Source organism: Rhynchophorus ferrugineus, unplaced genomic scaffold (genome assembly GCF_030347505.1).
Source record: "Rhynchophorus ferrugineus isolate W39M unplaced genomic scaffold, kcgeb_rfMv2 rfM3, whole genome shotgun sequence".
Lineage (NCBI taxonomy): Eukaryota > Metazoa > Arthropoda > Insecta > Coleoptera > Curculionidae > Rhynchophorus > Rhynchophorus ferrugineus.
This window is the reverse complement of record NW_027472582.1, coordinates 55,544,247-55,551,777: the sequence shown is the minus strand read 5'-3', so window position 1 is coordinate 55,551,777 and position 7,531 is coordinate 55,544,247.

Below are 7,531 nucleotides of genomic sequence, written 5' to 3'. Positions count from 1 at the left end.
TAACTGGATAATTAGTAGTAATAAATATTACTTTTAATTGTAAAATGTCCCTAAAATATTTGTAATATTTTAACTTTTTAGAACAATCAGTGTTCAATAATTTTATAGTAGAGCTATTGTACATTTAAATTTGATTATCTTGTTAAGAAAATATTTGTTACGGTGCCATCAATTAAAAAATTAATTGCTACTTTTAAGGGATTTATTACCATAAAGAAATCTATTTTGTCTAAATTTACAAATAACTACATTTTTTAACAAATATTAACCAAGATTGCTTAAAGAATTTTGTTGAATCTATTAGAGGTCATGGAGGTAGAAACAGCATCCTTCACCTAGTATGTTCGAGAAATCTTTAAAAGGGCACATCATCACTTCAATTTTTTCACATCATTCTCCCGGAGAAAATTGTGAAGAAGATGAGCATGTTAGATAACTTATATTCTTTTTCAACGGGAGATCTAGTACCACTTGAGGTTGTTAAATCACCAGTTGAGTCTATATTTTCACTTCCAGAGAACTTTGCTCTGAGAAAAACAAGAGTCTAATATTGTATTTTAGTTTTATTTCAGGCTATTTAACAAAACTTCTGAAAAAGAGACAACATGCAATATTTGTCTACATTCTATATTAAGTAGTTTCACAGATTAAATACTCTAAATTTTAAATATCTTTAAAAAACACATACATTTTTAGTGTTTCAACTGTCCAATCCATAATGATTTTCAAGGCCAAATTTTAAAAGTTATTATAAGGTGTGATTGTCTTTTTGCTTTAATGAAGTTAATACAATATCAACACGGAAGGATTTAAAGTTTACCTTCAATATATCAGGATAAGTGAGAACTCTAATAGATCCCATAAAATTGATGGCACTAACCAAATATGGGAAGATGTTATAGAAGAATTATAGATATTTTAATTGCCTAGAATAGAGCTCATAATTGTTTTTTTTGCTTTTTGTTTATATATATTTATATTATTTACACTTATGTGTATTTGTATAGGATTTTATTTTAATAAATTAATTTTAAAAAATAAATTTGATTTTCATTTATTATTGGCCAATAAATGTGACGTCACAAAGTAATCAGGCGAAATGGCAGACCAATCAAAGCAAAGTATTTTCCTTACAGGTTTCTACATAACTATTTTAAACTAACCAATCAAATTCACGTTGTTAGCGCCGCCAACGATTGAACTAAGCAAAACTTTGCCCCCACTATTCACAATTGGAGTTGCACACCCTTGGAAGGATACACTCTTACAACTCAAATGGGAATCGCTGTTTAGATCGATACAGTTTAGTTTAGGAAGAAGAAAAAGAAGAAGAAGATGAAGAAGAAGTGAATATGTATTTATTATTGGATCGCTGCAAAATCAACATTGTTCTTTCTACATGATATCGAGAATATGGAAATATAGAGGAAATAAAAGTACTGATAGAAAATTGCACATGCATTTTTTCAAAAAATGCATTTTTAACACATTACATATTTATAATTAATTGAGCCCATATTTTAATATAAAAACAATGGATATTTGTCTTTGATTTAGTTAAATTTCATTGATTATAGTTCAGAATTAATTTGTTTAAAATATTTCGAGATCAATTTTTTTTAACTAAATATGGGGTTATGATTGAGGAAATAACAATCGAATCTGGTGATGTTGCGCCGGTGAAAAAGTAAAATTTCCATAATTCGCCCGACCGCCAGATCCATTACGTTCATTAGTTTCTGCGATGGAAATTATTCTAACCACTTCTTGGTCAATATTCATATATTATTCATGTACTAGCTGTTTCCAAATGATGTCGTTTGTCACAACGCATAATTTAATACCTATTTTACCTATTTATATCATAAACGTTTTTTGGTAACATTCAAATTAGTATCAGAAATGATTTAACAAAATATTAAATAATTGAAAATACAAGGACTAATTTATTGCTTACTAGGAAGGCTGTTTTTTTCAAGCATTAGATCGGATGTCATCTGACAGCCGTAATATCGTCATTAGACCTGCCAATGAGCACGCGAGGAGATTTAATTCACCGACAATTGACGAAGTGGCCATTGTTATTATTAGAGAAAATTTTCAAAATAGATGTGGGTGACACGAGATTCGTCGGTTCATTTAGTATATAAACGTTATTTTAATGCTTTGATTGTTTTGATAAACTTTAAATAGCTGCTTAGTATTACTCTGATTGAAAATTTCGAAGACACACAGAACATATTGCGTCTCTAATCAGTTACTTTGAACAGGAACGAGATAATTGAGATCCCCTCTCGCCAGTAAAATTCGTTAGAGAGGTAAACATTTTTACTGTTAAATATTAGTTTGCTGAATTTTTATTGAAAATATTTTTTAGCGTGTTGTAGTATATTAGTATGGACACGGTCAAAATATCTCAAAAAATGAGAAATATATCTTTAATTCGCCGAAAATAGAAACCATCCTTTTACGAAGCGGTTGACGAATCAAGATCAGCTTGACGTTAGCTCTATCAGACATTAAACAAATATATAAAAACAGTGAGTAGTTTTTCACTACAAACATAATTTAATACAATTAGTTCAAAGGAAACTGTTAGTCTGAAAAGTATCGAAGAGGTCTAACGGAACTTCCGAATATTGCTTTTAAAAGAATACAATTTTTAAAAGTATCTTGGAATTGGGACCAATATACCCAATGGTTACTCATGGTAAGATAATAATAAAAATAGTGTTGTGTCAACAGAAGTTGATGGAAAAAGGTAAACATTGGAGTAATAATTGATTAGGTAAAATTGGTCATAACATTTATAAAAAAATCATTGCAGATATATTTTACTTAATGCTGCAAAACAGAAATGGTGAATAACACCTTCGGTTTGGATGAAGTCGATCATTCGCATCAGCCTTACAAAAGACACATTGAAGAAGGAATTGACAAATGATGGAATAATGAACAAATTCTATATTGATTGGAAATTAGCTTAGTTATTCACTTGAATGAAACTTTCTGAATATGATATGATTCATTGCTGCGAATTTCTAAGACGGGCTGATGAGAGTAGGAACAAATAAAGGTGAGTATATAATTTATATATTATAACTGTAGGAAATGTTGCACAGATAGGTACGTAATTGTTTAGAATATATATGAGCATTTGGTTAAAATGTTTCAGGAGAGAAAGAATAGTAACTGTTTTGCAGATATGGCAAAAATATTAAGGAGAATGCAGGTATTAACAGAACAAACGAAGGAAAAATATAGTGATATCAAAATGTCATTACAAGTAAAAGGTAAATATGCTCTCTAATGAAAATAAAATCTATTACTTGGATATACAATTGTTAATAAGGTGGATTAGGCCTACAGGGGATACGACTATATAAAAAACGCGCCTAGAATTTTCAAGAGTTCAATGTAATTATAATCAAACAGAACCCTAACCTACAAACTGTGTACTTAATTGTAGTTATAAGATCTTCGATATATTTCATAACAGTATTTTTATTTAATTATTTTCTTAGAATTTTGTTGTATGTCAAAGCCAAACTTGACTAAAACTCAGAGTTGATACGGCAACATTGCGATGTTTTACATTACAAATGATTATATGACGTATGTGCAAAAATCCTTTGGATAAACTATAAGTATTATGTTTGATATACAGCACATTATCTAGGGCTAAAAATATTGTTTTGTTTATATTTATTTATATATTTATATTTATGTTGACTTAAAGTTAGTATTTTTGTTTTATCAAGTTAATAAAATAGTCAAAAAGTAGTTTTAATTGTACCGTCTTCCACGGTTGTTACTTTTGGCAAATAAACGAGGACAAAGAACGTTTAATGCTCGCAACAAACAAATCGTTTACCCGCCGAATCGGCACGTCCACGACTTATTCAGCCTGACCATTCCCAGAGATTGCTTCTCTTTTTTTTCGAACAAAAAGTGGCTTCTTCTCCAACCGACTCGACGCCCGTAGAAATGGGAATATCCGTTTCCTGTTTTTAGCAGTTTAACAATTGACTTCCGCTCCGCTCGATGCCCGTCATCGAATAGGAGTATTTAAATCGGCTGTCGGGAGACCTCCCCCAAAACAGGCGGACGCTTCTAGTTAAGGGTAGTTTCCGGTAAGGATTTCGGACAATGGACAACCTTATTCGGTTACATTAGAAACATTAATTGTTTAATCTCTGAAAAAAAGATGTCTTTTGAATCGGTTTAATAATGTCTTTGGTGTGTTTGCTTCAATTGGTACTTCCCATGATGTAACAAAAACGGTACGAATAAACCGGTCGTTATCTATTTAAAATAATTCTTTAATTTAATTTAAATTCGTGGAATCGTTAACATAGCCGTATACGTTATATATTGTTAAATAAATTAGTCATTTATGAAGGATTGGTTATTAGTTATCGATACATTTTTAATCAGTGATGTAATATATTATATTAGGTAGTTAATTCAAAATATATTTATAGTCAGGAATTTTTATTTCGTTGGAATTATTTTAGGACAATACATTCTTCGGCGATGAGAATTTTCATTGATTACGTGTAATTGAAATACGTAATAGAAGGACAAATACATATTTGGCATTTTTTATTCTATTAATTCTTAAAAATGTAATTTTTAATTGGTATTTCAAATACAATATCTGACGCTGAGGTATTTTGTGGTTAGCATTTCAAATACTTATGATTTAGATAATAAACATTGGCAAAACACATTTGAACAAAAATACATTTAGCGATATTATCGATAGGTGTAATTAATAAGTTTATCTTTACAGCAGGCACACCTGTACTGTACGTCAAATTGACAAGTACCTGATCAATTGTTACTTTCTTAAAAGGTTATTTTTGCGATACCTCTCCATATTAGTTAAGTTTATTAGTAGAAATGTCACGATGGATGATATCTTAAATGTAAAGGCACTATCAAAAGTAATATTTTGAAGATTTAATAAGTTTTTAACGGATATATGAAATAAATAGAATATATAATGTTATATGAAAAAAGTCATTAGGGTCATGCTATCATAGTCACCCTTATTACAAAATGCGCTGGTTACCTGGAAACATCACAACAGATGAGAGGCAAATAATTTAAAATCTCACAATTTATGCCTTAGAGATAAACTACCAAAAAAAAAAACATGAAATAATACTTGGGGTGGCAGAAGTATTAAAGAGCATTATTATCTTATTGTTTTAGAAAACAGGGATAGTGATCAACCAAAAATGGAGTTAGAATTAGTTAGCTTTCTAAACGATAAAAATAAAAAGCTTACCATTCTTGAATGCTATCCAAATATAAAAAAGCGCTCATATAATATAACAATACAATTTGTGCTTATCAAGACCTGTAGAAATATTGTTTTCTATAACAGGTTCTATTCATTCTGCAACAAGAGACTGTTTGTCTGATAGTATATTTGAACATCTACTATTTATGAAAAGAAATCCTTCTTTTCCTGAGAGGCTGGGATGGATTAGTTAATTTTTATTTACATAACTTAACTCCTGATAGTATACCGTAATTTGTATTTTGTATTTTGAATACATCATGTTAGATAAAAAGTAAAGCAGATTAGATTCAAAGTCAAGCAACTGTGCTGGTTAGTCTCAACTTAACCTAAAATCAAAAAGATTAGTTTCATATCATTTCGTCAATCATAAAGCCAGTTTGGATCTATGGGGTGCAAATATGTGGTTGCACTAAGACATTAAATTATTAATTAACTATTAATCCAACGCACCCAAAACAAAGTTCTACGATTAATTACCAATGCTTATCGCTACGTAACTAACGAATAGCTGCACGATAACCTCGGATTCAAATGGATATACGAAGTGATCGAATATTTTGTCTTAAAACATGGAATAAGGTTGCTAAATCATAGCCTCGTGGAAGCAATACAGCTACTGGACAACAGGCAGGAAATCAGAAGATTGAAGCGAACCAAACCACACGAACTTGTTTAGTGTATAAGTGTATTTTTAAGTTTAGCTTAAGTAGATTAGTTTTGTTTCAAGTTTTGGGAACTACATTTGATATATTAATCCCGACACGTCTTGCTTGTGTATTAATGCAAGTACAACAGAAAAATAGTAATACATTAATTTGTAAATTAAGATTGCACTAAGTATATCTAATGTAAGTGTGTAATATATTTTATTGTAAATATTGCTTTAAATTTTATATGTATCCATTAGTCATATTGGATCATTGTAAATATTTTAGTCTACGCACTTCACTGTTAAAACTCATTTAGATTATTAGCAAGTATATTGAGGTGTACACTCAATTAAAGTATTAACGAAGTACTACCACAATGGATATTTTGTTATATATTGTATGGATTTTAGAGGGATATTATGCTGTGGTGGCTATAACATGCAATGTTTTGTTTTGGAACTCTTGTTTGGTCGCTATATTAGATTTGCAAGAAGTACTTCATAGTTGGATTCTTTAGTACCAAATATGCCTAATAAGTATTGATTTGCATTGCAATATTGTTATTTAAGGATATGGAAGAAATTGCTACCATGGAACTATTGTTAATTGCTGGAATCATATTTTTTAGAACAAAAATTCCCATTCATTCGAGTTTCGCATGAAGAGATTTTCATCATTTATACCTATATCGATTGGATTTTGGAAAGGTAGTGTCTTGCAACTATTCGAATCTGAATCGATGCTGATATCCCACTAACAGAACAAGGGGCAGTTGACACGATTCACAAACGGACTAGAGGCTAGAAAATATAGCTTAATAGCTCCAAATCTGTCCACGTTAATTTTGCGTTGCGGCCAAATAATAAAAACCTAATTTTGTCACATTAATCAGAGTTAAGCATAATCAGAGAAATAACTTGACATCCATCTCGATGACAGACTAACTGGAAATATCACATTAGACAAAAAGCAGAGTAGATCACACACAAAATCAAAGAACTCTACTGGATAATGTTCCAACTTGACCTAAAATCAAACCCAAAGAGATTGGTTTATCAGTCTATTATGAAGCCTATTTGGACTTATGAGGTTTAAATATAGTATTGTATTAAAATATTAAACCAGCTAGTAATCCAATGAAGCCAAAATTAAGTTATTGTACTAACTACCAAAACCTATACCAACGAAGAATTACACCATATCTTCGAAATCAAATGGATTTACGAAGTTATCCAAGATTTCGACTTAAACTGTGAAATAAGGGTATTAAATCATAGCAATGCAGAAGCAATGTAGCTACTGGACAACACACAGGAATTGATTCTTTAAATTAAGGTTATACTAAGCGCATCTAATGTTAATGATGTTACGAACAACAGTTGCTTTAGTTTAAGTTCAAGTTGTTCATGTTAAGATATTGAGCATCCTGGAGGAGATGGCAATTATTTATATTCATTGATAGGCATGCTCTCTTATGCTCTTTTAGTATGCCAATTTAGTTTGGAGTCTCCTTGATGTATTATTGTCGTGTCGTTTGCGTATGTTGGCACAGTACTGATTTTTGTGA